This window comes from Nannospalax galili, unplaced genomic scaffold (genome assembly GCF_000622305.1).
Source record: "Nannospalax galili isolate Female #2095 unplaced genomic scaffold, S.galili_v1.0 scaffold713, whole genome shotgun sequence".
NCBI classification, from domain to species: domain Eukaryota; kingdom Metazoa; phylum Chordata; class Mammalia; order Rodentia; family Spalacidae; genus Nannospalax; species Nannospalax galili.
The window spans coordinates 30,673-45,643 of NW_008333780.1; the positions used below are offsets into that span (position 1 = coordinate 30,673).

The window sequence follows — 14,971 nt, forward strand, 5'->3', positions numbered from 1 at the left end:
AAGAGAATCACCTAAGAGTGAAACAAGTACCTGTCCCAAACGGCCCAATATGGAGAAAGCTGACCAAGTTGTGCCCAGCTGCCAGCATCCTATCAGGAGACTCCACATATTCCCATGTGCTCCAACAACAGGACAACAGCTGCTGCTGACTTACCCCAATGAGCCATGACAGTGAAGTTACGGGTCCAACAGTAAAATGAAATGACATCATGGACTATGTGAGGTGCACTTCCTCCGTCACTTCAATGGCTTTATTGAGTATGTCCCCTAGTACTGACACCACAGTAGTTTGTTATCTTCGTTTTAAATTTATTTGTATTTTATGCATATGAGTGTTTTGCCTGCAATGTAAGTAAGTGTATCCACGTGTGCGTTGTGCCCATGGAGGCTGGAAGAGGGCATTGGATCCCCTGGAACTGGAGTTAAGGACAGCTGTAAACCACCATGTGGGTGCTGGGAACTGAACCCAGGTCCTGTGTAAGAGCACCCAGTGCTCTCAACTGCAGAGCCATCTCTTTAGTCACACTGTTACAGTATTTCCACCAAGACAGAATTAACACCGCCATATGCAAAATGCCCAACTATATCAGTCACTCAGGAAAACTGAACCACTATCCACAAAGCACAGTATGCTTCTCTATAATAAAAATACAAGTTATTACAGTCATTATGAACTTAAAGTAACCTTTACAACTATCGCTTTCCATTCCCTTGTATCCACTGACTTACACAGGAAGTTCCCAATACTACCTCATAATCATAAAATTTATTATATTTCTTAGGATTAGTTTTTTTTTGTTTGTTTGTTTGGTTTTTTTGGTCTTTTTAAGACAGGGTCTCCCTGTAGCCCCAGCTGGCCTGGATTCACTATGGAGACCAGGCTGGCCTCAAACTCACAGAGATCCACCTGCCTCTGCCTCCGAGTGCTGTGATTAAAGGTGTGCACCACCACACCCGGCTAGGATTTAGTTTTAATATCAGGGATGTTTCCTTCCTTTTTTTTTTTTTTGTTCTTTTTGAGACAGGGTTTCCCTGTAGCCCCAGCTGGCCTGGGACTCAGTATGTAGACTAGGCTGGCCTTGATCTTAGAGATCTGCCTGCTTCTGCCTCTGCCTCTGCCTCTGCCTCCCAAGTGTTGGGATTAAAGGCATGCACCACCACACCTGGCTTCCTTCTTCTTGTAAAGAAAATTCTAAATCAGAGACAGCAGTGGTTTGATAAGACAGCACTTATTAAAACTTCTGAATTGCCAATCATGGTGGTGCATGTCTTTAATCTCAGCACTCAGGAGGCAGAGGCAAGTGGATCTCAGAGATTAAGGCCAGCCTGGTCTACATAGCGAGTTCCAGGCCAGCTGAGGCTACAAGGAGACCCTGTCTCAACAAAACAAAACGCTGAACATAAACAAAAAATCTTCTGAATTACTAACTTTAACCTGACCTTTCTCCAGTGGAATACAGGAAGTTTCCACAGTAAAGACTTCCTTTTGAGTTTTAATTGTGTTATTAGTGAGCTTTCCATTGCTGTGACAAAAGTCCTGAGCAAACACCCAAAGGAGAGAAGCTTTCTTTTGGGCTCAGAATTTTAGAGGTTTCAGTGCGTCCTTGTGGGGATAGTGTAGAGGAGCAGAGCAGCTCACCTCACAGCAGCCAGGAAACAGAATGCCTGTGTTTCTGGCTATCTTTTTGTTTCTTGTTTTGGCTGTGGTAGTGGTGTTTGGTTTTGTGAGAGTCCCATATGGCCCAGGCTGACCTCAAATTTACTATGTAGCTAAGGATAATCTTGAATTCTTGATCCTCCTAACTCTACCATACAAGTGTTTCAAGCCAGTCAAATTGACAATCAAGACTATCATACCAATATAACAGAAATCAAAATTTCCACATGGAACTAAATTGAGGCAGCATAGATGTATCAATCATTATATAAATTATGTTTTCTATGAGGTAGAATAAAGAGAGATTTTCCAGATCTATAGTTTTGCCTCATATGAAATATGCTCATGTAAGCCCCATGTAGTGATATAGGCAATCTCAATGGCTTATCTAATATATGGCAGACAATGGCCATGGTGATGAAGTTATTGATTCAAAAGTAAAATGAAAAAATACAAACAGTATGAAAAGCTAGCTTTGTTTCACTTAAAAGTCTGTGGTGGGGGCTAGAGAGATGGCTCAGTGGTTAAGAACACTGGTTGTTCTTGCAGAAGACCCAGGTTCGTATCCCAGAACCCACATGGCAGCTAACAACTGTCTGTAACTCCAGTTCCAGGGGATCCAATGGCCTCTTCTGTCCTCTGCAGGCAGTGCATGACACAGGTGCACTTACTTACATGCAGGTATAACACACATACTCATAAATAAAAATAATAAATAAAGTATTTTTCAAAAAGTCTGTCCTGGTAAGACCTGATTACTAAAGACACTCAATACTTGAGTCATAGAACATGGAGGAATCAAGCTGGTACTAACTTCAAACCCTCATCCCTACTGGCTAGCTTTCATAGTGCTAGAAGGTGCTATGCACACTACTGAAAGAGAAAAGTAATCATCAATCTTACCCAGCTGTGACCCCTGCAAGCTGTAATAATGACTGGTCCAGAAAGATATGACTACTGGTGCAACTGTGGCATGCATGTTATAGGAATAACCAAACCGTAATTGGATTTAAGGCCTGCTCACCAGATGGAATGCATATCTGACACCGTGATCAGGGTTAAGACCCTGTAGTTAGAGAGGTTACAGGCTGTAAGGAGAACCTACTACTGCTACTTTGCCAAACGGACATACAGACATAGTGTTAAACTGACTCCAAAGGACTGGTCATTATACCCATAGCCTAGAGCATCTCTCAACTCCCTCAGAGAAGCGTCTTTTAACAACAGATGGTAATTAACACAGAGACCCACAACTGTGCACAGAATGAGAGACTGTGGAGTGTTCAACACTAATTGGGACAACTATATTACACCTCTTCCCCCCAAGGCTTAGAGAACTTAGAAGAAGAGGGGGGAAAATATAAGAGCCAGAAGTGGTGGGTGACTAAATGAAACTGTGTTTTCCAGATATAATAGGGCAACTGCACATATGAGCCCCCAGCAATTGTGACAGCATGCACAAGACCTATGCAAGTTTAAGCCAGATAAAATTCTAGCATGGAGACAGGGGATGAGCATGAAGCCCTAGCCCTAGCTGAGGAGTTACTGACAATTGATAGCTTCTGAGAGAAGGGGAGTCAGTTTAAGGATATGACCCCTGGTAGCCTGGGAGGATAGACCCACACCCAAGAGTATTTGGGAAACATAAGTTGGGCTTGGATTGGCTTTAAAAAAAAAAAGAGGACACAAAGTTTAGGGGGGTAGGGAAGTAGGGGTGAATCTGAGAGGGTATGGGAAAGGGGGGTTGAATATAATCAAAATATACTGTATGAAATTCTCAAGGAATTAATAAAAATATTTTTTTAAAAGTCTGTTCTTGGCCAGGTATGGTGCACATGCCTGTAATTGCAGCTACCTGGAAGGTGAAGGAAGGAGGATTGCAAGTTCAGGGCCATCTTGTATCAAAACCTGAAAGCAGGAGGGACTGTAGCTCAGTGGTAGAGTGCTTCCCCAGCATGTTCCAGGTAGTACTAGCAAGAGAGAAGGCAAGCAGCAAAAAGAAAGCACTCTCCTCTACCATGGCCTATTATACAGGCTGCCATCAGAAGGTAACACCCACATTTAGGGTGTGTCTTCCAGCTTCAGATGATCCAATCAAGATGATCTCTCTCATTTCAGTTAATCCCAGATCCAGTCAAGTTGACACCCAGGATTAGCTGTCACAACCTGCCATCACTGTTTAACAAGTTGGTTTCTTCTCAAAGCCAATTGCATCACCTTGTTCTGTTTCATCTCTACAGTGAAGCAGTAAAGCAACTTATGGGATGGAGTCCTGAATTGTGTCATCTACTAGCTTCTGTGCTGTGTAAACACTCCTGCCATGGCCAGTTCCCAGCTACCAACATGATGATTCCTCAGTGTGAAGCTAGGACAAAGGGCACAGAATTACCTCTTGTGATTATGGTTTATAGAGAGGGCCCTTGCCATACACTCTACCTCTGAAATCCCTTCTCTCATTGATGGGGCACATGGGCCAACACAGAGAAGGCTTTAAATACATTTATATCTGGTAATGACTTTTGCATATGAACATGCTTTGGACAGGCAACTTTCACTTGGTCTTGTAACAAAAAATCTTAGCTTATTTATAATGCAAAGAAGCTCATAGAGCCTGAGTGCCACTTTAACCTAAAGCATATACCTTTAATTCCTCATGACTCTTCCTTGCCCTTGACCCAGAACAATGTATGAATGCGTGTGTGTGTGTGTGTGTGTGTGTGTGTGTGTGTGTGTGTTTTGCACATCAAGAAGGGGATGAAAACAGCATAGATATTATTCTAGGAGTAAGGAAGATATGAAGATTATTCCATTTGTGTTGCAAACAGTAATGGGACTAAACTGATAATGTCTGTTGGGTTGTGTGTGTTCTAGGTCAACAACAGGGAACATAATCTTCTCATAAGACAGTTGTGCTTTTCTTTTTTCTATTTCATGCTGAAGATAGTTTCAATAAAGAGTGAGCCCTTTGTTTGAGAGCACAGTTCAGAGAGAATTCTGAAGGAACAGTTGTCAGAACAGTTGGCTTCCTCTTGGCTGGAATGGCTGCTGAGTCAGGCTGTCTCTATTCAAGCATTGCTGTTATGTGACATTATAACTGCCTCATTTATGCTCTGTGAATTAGCTGATAACTTTCCTGTCTACTCTGTCTTAGTCTGCTTTATACTAACATAATATCAGAGGCTAAGTCATTCATTTACAAAGGAGAATTTTCTCATACTCTGGAGGCTAAAAAAATCTAAGAACAAAGGGTTAGATTCTCTTGAAGGCCATATTACTTCATGAAATATAGCAGAAGGTATCACATGGGCCACAAAGGGCCTAACTTGCACTTTTGTTTGTTTTTGAGATAGGATCTCCTAGAAGCCCAAGCTGGCCTAGAATTCACTATGTAAACCAAGGTGGCCTAGATCTCACAGAACAAACTTGCTTTTTTGTTGTTTTTGAGCCAGGCTGGCCTGGAACTCATGACAATCTTCTTGCTTCAAACTCTAGTGCTAGGATTACAGAGGTGAGCCACCACACCAACTCAAACTTGTTATTATAACAAACCTACTTTCAATAAATGAACCCACTTCCAAGATGAAATCAACCCACTGGTGAGGGCTGAGGACAGAGTCTTCATGATCTAAGCCTCTCTTAAAGGTCCCACTTCAACACTGCTGCATAGGAGATGAGGTTTCCAACACATTAGCTTTGGGCGATACATTCAAACTGGTACCCCCTACCAACCCTAGGAACCTTGATTTTTCTCTTTCAAATTTAGCAGAGACCAGCAAGATAGCTCAGTGGGTAAAGGCACTTGCCACAAGACTAACCAGAGTTTGATACTCAGGATCCACAAAGTGGAGAGAATCCAGTCCTGCAAATTGTCCTCTGACCTCCACATGCAGCACATGCACACACACACACACACTCACACGCAAACAAATATAATCTAAGAAAATTTTAATTTAGTGGCAGCTTTTATTATTTTTTCTCATCAGACTATGATGAGGTGCCTGAAACAGATGCCTGAAATTCAGGTCATGTAAAAGACAGACGTTCTCTCCACTTATCCAGTGGGTTTTGACATCATCACTTTTTCTGTCTTCACTCATTACTTCCCTTCATCCTAAACATTCCTGTCTTCTCAGGAACTCCATCCGTTCATTACAGGCTCCTTCAAGCACGGAGGGAGAAAATCGAAGCAGCATGATCTGGCCAACTACAGATATATTCTCTGTCGAGAGATGGTACGGTACCCTGGGAAAAATATGAACTTTGACACCCAACAAGCCCGAGTTTAAGTATTAGGCCACTTTCCAGACTGTAAATCTATGGTGACAAAGAGTGGCAGGTGGGTTGGGCCGTGACTGATAATGAGGACAGGAGTTTTGGGAGGAAAAGAATGATGAAATTATCATGGTGATGGCTGCACAATGCTGTCAACATGGTAAAAATTATAGACTCTAAAAAAGTGAAGCCTTGTCTGCTGAGATGACTCAGCCAGTAAAATATCTGCCTCGGTAGCATGACAATCTGAGTTTGAGCCCCAGAATCCATTTTTTTTTTTTTTAAAGCCAAATGCGTGGTGGTGCATGCCTTTAATCCCAGCACTAGGGAAGCAGAGGCAGGTGGATCTCTGTGAGTTCAAGGCCAGCCTGGTCTACATAGTGAGTTCCAGGACAGCTGGGGCTACAGGGAGACCCTATCTCAAAAAGACCAAAAAAAAAAAAAAAAAAAAAAAAAAAAAAAAAAAAAAAAAAAAAGCCAAATGCAGTGGCACATGCTTGTAATCCCAGGACTGGGTAGTTGGGGAGAGGCAGGTCCTTGGGGATTGCTGGCCAGCCAGCCCAGCCTAGTTAGTGAGATCCAGACATATGAGAAATCCTATGTGTACTGGTTAATTGTCAACTGGGTGCAATCTAGAATCACTTGGGAAGACAGTCTCAATGAGCAATTGGCTGGATTTTGTTGACATGTAGGCATGTCTGTGAAAGATTTTCTTAGATGGGTTAACTGAGGGGAGAAGATCCACCCTGAATGTGAGTGGTGTCATTCATGGGCTGGGCTCTGGACTAAAGGAAAAGGAGAGAGTAGGCTGAGTACTAGCACACACACAGTAATTCCTCCTCCCTGCATTTTAAATAATTTAAAATTTTATTTATTATATTTATCATATGTGTATGAATATATGACCTGCATGTATGTAAGTATACCTGAGAGACCTGAGTGACTCCATCTTGGATAAAACCTCCATGGGACTGGCCCAGCCCTGAGCTCTGTTCCAGGAAAAACCACACACACACACACAAAGAGTATACTTGGAATGGAGAGAGAACAACTCCCCCACCAATGGTCAATTAACCAGGGACAGGAAGGTACTAAAAGTCCAGATCTTTTCAGATTTCCTGAAGGCAGCAGTTTATGGTTTGGCACTGGGCTGCAACCAATCAGATGCTTGCCAGGCTGGAGACCCCTTACTCCCCTACTTGCTGAACTTGCTGAAATAAACCTATAAAAACCTCTGTCTCCCAAAGCAAGGGGTCTCACTTCTGAGATCCACTAGGTCGGTGACAGAGTGGGCCCAAGCTTAAGCTTGTAACAATAAAAAAACTTGTGTGTTTGCATTGGTCGGCTCCTTGGTGGTGTTTGGGGGTCTCGTGAACCGGGCACATCTTGGGGGCTCGCCCGGGATCCCCAAGACATCCCCCCCCCCGCAGGACCCCTGAACTGGAGGGTTCCTAGCCGGCCGGTAAGTGTCTGTTTCTAGTTGTGCCTGTGTCTGTCCTGGCTTTTGTTCTGAGCTTCAAGGCAAACTTGTGAACAGTGTGGTTTTCTGTCAGGAGCAGTTGGAGCGGACATGCTGGATGACCATGACCACAGAAGTCTGGAAGATGTTCCAGACCCCGGCAGAGGGGATGGAGGGCCCTGGACTCTGTTGAGTTCTATGAAAGGACAAGGTGGGTCGCTCCTGCAGCACGGCAGTTCACCGCTGTCCTACTTTCAGTTTTTCTTCCGCACGAGCAGGGGAATTTGCTACTTGGCCTTATGTGTGTCTTTCTGGCTCTCTGTTTTGTCTTTGGTTGTCTATTTCTCTGTGACTGAGATGGATGCAATGGAATAGATTCCCTCTACACCCCTGGACCTGGTTCTTGCACATTTTGGAGAGGTTAAGACTCGAGCCCATAACCTCTCTGTTGTTGTCAGGAAGAATAAACTAACTGCTTTCTGCAGGTCTGAATGGCCCACTTTCAGCGTGGGATGGCCCTCAGAGGGGACCTTTGATCCCGCTGTCATTAACGTGGTTGAGAAAATTATTCTTCAACCACGTGTGGGACACTTGCATCAAATATCATACATAGTGGTCTGGGGAGATTTAGTTAATTACACCCCCTCCTTGGGTCAAGTCTTTTCTTCCTTTACAGAAAACTGAGGTGCTGATGACTGCAGAACCCAGAAAGCACCTAAGCCTGAAACCAAACCATCAGTACCGTCTCTGTACCCTGTCTTACAGGGCAGCACAGAAGAAGATCTAACTTTTCCTCTCCCTCCTTATCCACCTCCTCCACAGGAGGTACCCCCTCCAGAACCGGAACCCCTGGTACCAGATTCTTCACAGGCACAGGGGGCACTGGCTCAGGGGACTAGGAGTAGAAGGGCAGCAACACTGGAGGGTCCAGACTCTACTCTTCTACCCCTCAAGAGTCACTGGCCCCGTGGATGAGGCCGGCAACCAGCCCCATCACTATTGGCCATTCACCACTAGTGAACTTTACAACTGGAGAACCCAGAATGCTCCCTTTTCTGAAAATCCTAAGGAGCTTATTAATTTATTAGAAACTGTCTTATTCACACACCAACCCACTTGGGATGATTGTCATGAATTATTACAGGTCCCATTTACCACAGAGGAAAGGGAACGTATCCAAACAGAAGCCAGGAAATTAATTCCTGGCAGTACTGGTGTCCCTACTACTGACCCGACACTGATTGATGCTGCCTATCCACTGACCCAGCCTGATTGGGATTATAATACTGCAGAAGGTAAGGGGAGGCTTCTGGTTTACTGCCAGGCTCTGTTGGCAGGTTTCAAAGTGGCTGCTCGTAGGCCAACTAATTTGGCAAAGGTATACGATATTAGTCAGGAACTAAATGAAAGCCCAGCTGTGTTCTTGGAGCGAATAACAGATGCCTTCCGCAGGTACACTCCATTAGACCCGGAGGCCAAAGATAATTTAGCAGCAGTGGCCATGGCTTTTGCTAACCAGACGGCTCCGGATACAAAGAAAAAGCTCCAAAAAGTGGAGAGATTGGGTGAGAAGAGCTTAAGGAATTTAATAACTGTGGCCGAGAAAGTGTACAATATTAGGGATAGTGCAGAGGAAAAACAGATAAAGGCAGAACAAGGACCTGGCAAGGATCCTGCTGGCTGCCACTGCGGATCCAGAGGACTGGTGGAGGCATCTGAGACAGAAAGCATCGGGGAAAGGAGTCTCTTGCAGTATGTGGATGACCTACTTGTAGCGGCAGACAGCCAAGAGGCTTGCATGGATGGCACAGGATGCCTGTTGCAGACATTGGGAAGCCTGGGCTATCGGGCCTCTGCTAAAAAGGCCCAACTATGCAAACAACAGGTCCAATACTTGGGCTATATACTCAAAGAAGCACTACTGGTAAAAGATGCTGACAAACTGACTTTGGGCCAGAACTTGACCATCACCACACCACATGCAATTAAAGGAGTTTTAAAGCAGCCCCTGGACAGATGTAAGTTATGCCCGTATAATTCATTATCAGGCATTACTTCTTAATCCTGCTAGAATCACCTTCCAGGTACCAGTTGCCCTGAATCCAGCCACACTCTTGCTAGACCCAGATTTGGATGCACTCCCTGCACGACTGTGCTGGAATCCTGGTCCATGTCCATGGTACACAATCGGATTTGAGAGATACCCCATTATCTGATGCTGAAGTAACCTCGTTCACTGACGGCAGTAGTTTTGTCCAGGACAGCAAGAGGTATGCAGGGGTGGCTGTAGTATCATTAACTGGCATCATTTGGGCAGAGCCTCTGTCCACTGGCACTTTGGCCCAAAAGGCTGAACTTATTCCCCTAACTAAGATGCTGGTATTGGGAAAGGACAAAAAGTTTAATGTGTATATGTGATATGCCTTTTCCACTGCACACATTCATGGGGCAATATATGGGGAATAGGGCTTATTAACAGCAGAGGGAAAGACTGTCACAAATAAAGAAGAAATCCTAACATTGCCAAAGGCTCTCTGGCTGCCAAAGAAACTGGCAATTATCCACTGCCCAGGTCATCAAAAAGGGGACGGTCCGATTTCCCAAGGAAACAATTGAGCGGATCAGTTGGCTAAACAGGCTGCCTTCCAAACTAACCCAATCTTGGCCACCACATTAATTGACCCAGGTGACCCAAACCTCCCTGAAAAGCCCAAATACACCAGGGAGGACCTGAAATGGACAAAGGGACTGCCAAGGACCCAATGCCTGGAGGGATGGTGAAGGTCAGCAGAAGGGAAGCTGATCCTCCCGGAAAAATTAGGAAAACAAATGGCAAAAATACACTGTTCTTCCCACATGTGCATAAAGAGGATGCAGGACTTAATTCGACATGCCAAAGTAAAAATCAAGGACACCAATTTAAAGATTAAAGACATTGTCAACGGTTGTAATGCAGTGCCAAATATTAGAAATCCAGGCATCAGACTTTGAGGGAGAAAACCTGGAGCCTATTGGAAAAGGGATTTCACTGAGGTAAAACCTGGCAGGCACGGATATCGTTATTTGCTAGTCTTTGTAGATACTTTTTCAGGATGGACTGAAGCCTTCCCTACTAAACATGAAAAGGCTCAATTGGTGGCAAAGAAACTGTTAGAAGACATCCTCCCCAGGTACAGCTTTCCACAGATGATAGGGTCAGATAATTGGCGAGCTTTTGTGTCCAAGGTAAGTCAGAGTCTGGCCACAGTTCTGAGGATTGATAGGAAACTACATTGTGCTTATAGACCCCAGAGTTCAGGACAGGTAGAGAGAATGAATAGAACTCTGAAAGAGATCTTAACTAAAGTGACCTTAGAGACTGGAGGTGACTGGGTGACTCTCCTTCCATTCCCACTCTATTGCGGGTGCAACTCCCCTTATCTGATAGGATTAACCCCCTTTGAGATGATGTTTGGAATGCCCCCTCCCATTATCCCTAACCTCCTTGGCAGAAATGGTTCTGCAGAATAGGAGAGGCCTAGACCTGTTGTTCTTGCAGCAGGGAGGCCTCTGTGCTGCCCTTAAGGAAGAGTGTTGTTTTTATGTAGATCACTCTGAGGTCGTCAAAGAATCCCTGGCCAAGGTTAGAGAAAGTCTGGCTTGAAGAGAGAATGAATACAGGTCTAAACAAGGATGGTTTGAATCCTGGTTCAATAGCTCCCCTTGGTTGACCACTTTGATTATAACCTTACTCGGACCCCTCCTCATTCTGATTATGCTCTTGACTTTTGGACCTTGCATTTTAAATAAATTGGTAGCTTTTATAAAAGAGCGGCTGGGAGCTATACAGCTAATGGTAATGCGAACCCACTATCAGTCCCTCCAGAGTCTGGGTGATGAAGAACATGAGATGACGGAGCGCCCATGATTGGGTCCCCAAGGTACTAGTCAGAGGGGGAATGAGAGACCTGAGTGACTCCATCTTGGATAAAACCTCCATGGGACTGACCCAGCCCTGGGCCCTGTTCCAGGAAAAGCCACACACACACACACACACAAAGTATACTTGGAACGGATAGAGAACAATTCCCCCACCAACGGTCAATTAACCGGGGACAGGAAAGTACTAAAAGTCCAGATGTCTTTTCAGGCTTCCTGAAGCCAGCAGGTTATGGTTTGGCACTGGGCTGCAACCAATCAGATGCTTGCCAGGCTGGAGACCCCCTACTCGCTAAACTTGCTGAAATAAACCTATAAAAACCTCTGTCTCCCAAAGCAAGGGGTCTCACATCTGAGATCTGCTGGGTCGGTGACAGAGTGGGCCCAAGCTTAAGCTTGTAACAATAAAAAAACCCGTGTGTGTTTGCATCGGTCGGCTCCTTGGTGGTCTTTGGGGTCTTGCAAACTGGACACAACACACCCATGACATGCAATGCCCACAGAGGACAGAAGACGGTGCTGAATCCCCTGAAACTGGAGTTATAGATGGTTGTTAGCTACCATGTGGGAGCTGGGATTGAAACTAGGTCCTTTGCAAAAGCAGCCAGTGCTCTTAACCACGGAGCCATGTCTTCAGCACTTCGATCCATTTCAACTACTTAGATGGGTTCTCCTTCTCCACACGCCCCTCCCCATCTAATCAGCATTTACTCCTCTGAAAAGCCAATTTCCCTCCTGTGAAGCTACCCAAGGCAGGCTGCTCTCATACTCAGCCTGCCTCCCCGCAGCACTTGGGTGCACTTCCTTTGAGAACTCAGCTAAAAAGCCTTCTGGTTATGATTGGGATAGTGTTCACAGAGTCCTTTAGGAATAAAATTATTCTGGAAGTCAAGATGATTGGCCTGAAAGACATGCCTTTGGGCCCACACACTGCTACTGTTTCTGTCATCCCCCTCACCCTGTCAACTTGGCCTTTCCTGCCTCCCACACATGGAGTTTTAGAGAAACTGCAGATTATGTTTGGATGACCAGTTATCACTAAAAGTGATTAGGGATTAAAAGAAAAACAAGATAATTGGCATTTATTGTGGATCACTTATAGACTAACATGACTCCCTGCACTGCCCTCTTCCCTCTATACACCCCAGGCCAATTCCAGAACCTTCAGGCCTAGACAGTCATGCTCTGGGCTGAAGCTACCTGAACCCTCTCAACACTTCTCCTTGCAATGTGTGTTTCCAGCACCTTTTCCTCAGTGTGTGCTGCTCTTGTTCTTCCTCTCCCCTGGTAAATGTCAAGTTCCAGCTCAGTATCGCCTTTCTTCGAAGCTTTCCTCACTTACCCACTCAGTCACTCACATAGTACAATGGTTCTTGTGTAGCACCTTCTAGACATGCAACACATGTTTACCAGTCATAGCACTTGTATCTACTGAGTGGGAACTCGGTTATCAGACTCTGCACTAAGTACTCTATATCACAGTATTTAATTCTAATTACCCTGAGAGGAAGGTAATATTAACATTCCCATTTGAGAGGTAAGATGACTTGCTCCTGGCCATCCATCTAGGAAGCACAACTGTAATTCAAATTTAGGTCCCAGCACTTGGAAGGCAGAGGCAGGCAGATCTCATAAGATTGAGGCCAGCCTGGTCTACATAATGATTTCCAGGCCAGCTGGAGCTACAGGGAGACTCTGTCTCAAAAAACAAAAACAAAATTAGGTCTAACTCCTTAACCATCATAAGCCACTGTTTGCCACTTACCACATTATGTCATAACTCTCTGCTACCCATCAAAACTACTCCACTGTTTGGTAAACATCTCTCCAAAAACGATGCATCTCTAAGCCCACATCAATCAGCAGAGTGAATGGGGGCAGGGAATCCATGCCTCACCTCCTCAGGATTTGCAGAATTACAGTCTGAAGTTATATAAATCTATTCCTTAAAATAACACCAGATTGGGCTGGAGATGGCTCAGTGGTTAAGAACACTGGCTATTCTTGCAGAAGACCCAGGTTCAAATCTCAGCACCCATATGACAGCTAACAACTATCCGTAACTCTGGTTCCAGGGGATCTGACAGCCTCTTCTGTCCTTTAAGGGCATTGCATGACACGGGTACACTTACCTACATGCAGGCAATACACACGTACACATAAAATAAAAAATAATAAATAAAATATTAAAACTAGATTGAACTATACACCAAAAATAGTAAAAAAATTATGTTATATATACATCTTTAAGATTTATTTTTATTTTGAATTATTTGTATGCCGGGGGGGTGTGTGAAGACAGTGTTGGAGCCCACTGGAGCTGAAGTTACAGGGAGCCATGAGCATGCTGGGAACTGAACTTGAGTCCTCCACAAGAGCATTATGTGCTCTTAATCACTGAGCCACCTCTCCAGCCCAGTTGTATTCATCTTAATATACACAAGAACCAAACAAACAAACAAAAGACACAGCACGTAATAAACAAGCAAATGGGGCTGGAGAGATGGCTCAGTAATTAAGAGCACTGACTGCTAAAGCAGAGGACCCACATCTGTTGTTAACCCCAGTTCCAGGGGATCTGATGCCCTCTTCTGATCTCCACAGGCCTTGTATGACATGGGTGCACTTACATAAATGCAGGCAATACACTCATACACATAAAATAATTTTTAAAAATTTAAAAAGGAAATGATAGTGCAAGCACTCCTAAAAGAAAGAGTTCAAAACAAACCTGGCTTTTTAAAAGGAAGCCATGATAAAAGGAACCACATAGGGAGGACTGATCCACCCGTCCCTGCCACCATTTCTCAGCACCCTCCCCACAGTCCAAAGAACAGTGCCATTCACCTCACAGGTGACAATAGTTCCAGGACTTAATTACAAAATATTATAGCCAGAGAGGCAGATAGAGAACCTGAAACTAAGTTCTACCAGACCTCAAGGTCAGGGCTTCTTGCCAAGTGTGACACCAACATGACTGTCAAAGAGACTATAATTTACTAGACCAGAATTGCTGGGCCTGAGAGGGTTTCATCTCTCCTCTGACTCCCACTTATAGATGATGCACAGGGAAGTTGGCCACTTTGATGGGTGACCAGTAGTATACTGTTTTAATTTCCAGGAACCTACAGATGTTTGTGCTGTGGATGGGACTAAAGGACCTTGAATATTCCTAACAGCTTTCCAATTCAGAAATTCGGAAAGTCCATTTGATCTTAAACCTGGGTGGGGCTTGGGCCTGCCTGAAAGTCAGAGTAACCATCTGACTCAGCAAGTGAAGACAGTCCTCACCTTTCCCCTACATATTGGTACAGCTCACAGACTGTCAGACTAGGACAGATTGAACGCTCATCTCACAGGCACAAAGACCCTCTTTCTTTCCCCTTTTCTCCTGCCAAGGTTGGATAATCTCATCTTAGTTGGTATTATGTTTGCACACTGGATGATCTTGTGGAGAAGGCAGGGTGGACAGACGATCCTGGGTTAAGTAACTGCTGATGTGGAGAAAAACAGAAACCCTGAGGTTGGGAACAATGCTTTGAAACTAGTTTGTCTTTTTCCTGGATGGGATTCGTCCAGCTCCTGGACTGCAGGATCCCTGGCAGCTGGGCCAGAAGACGGTGAGACAAATTTGGAGCTTGAGTTTGGCAAGTAAGTAGTGAGTT

The 14,971-nt window shown here is 44.6% G+C and overlaps 1 protein-coding gene across 1 annotated transcript in view; it reads right to left on the bottom strand.

Moving 5' to 3' along the window:
* Cpt2 (carnitine palmitoyltransferase 2) overlaps positions 1-14,971 on the bottom strand; it is a 31,783-nt gene that overhangs the window by 15,305 nt on the left and 1,507 nt on the right. The window lies entirely within an intron of this gene.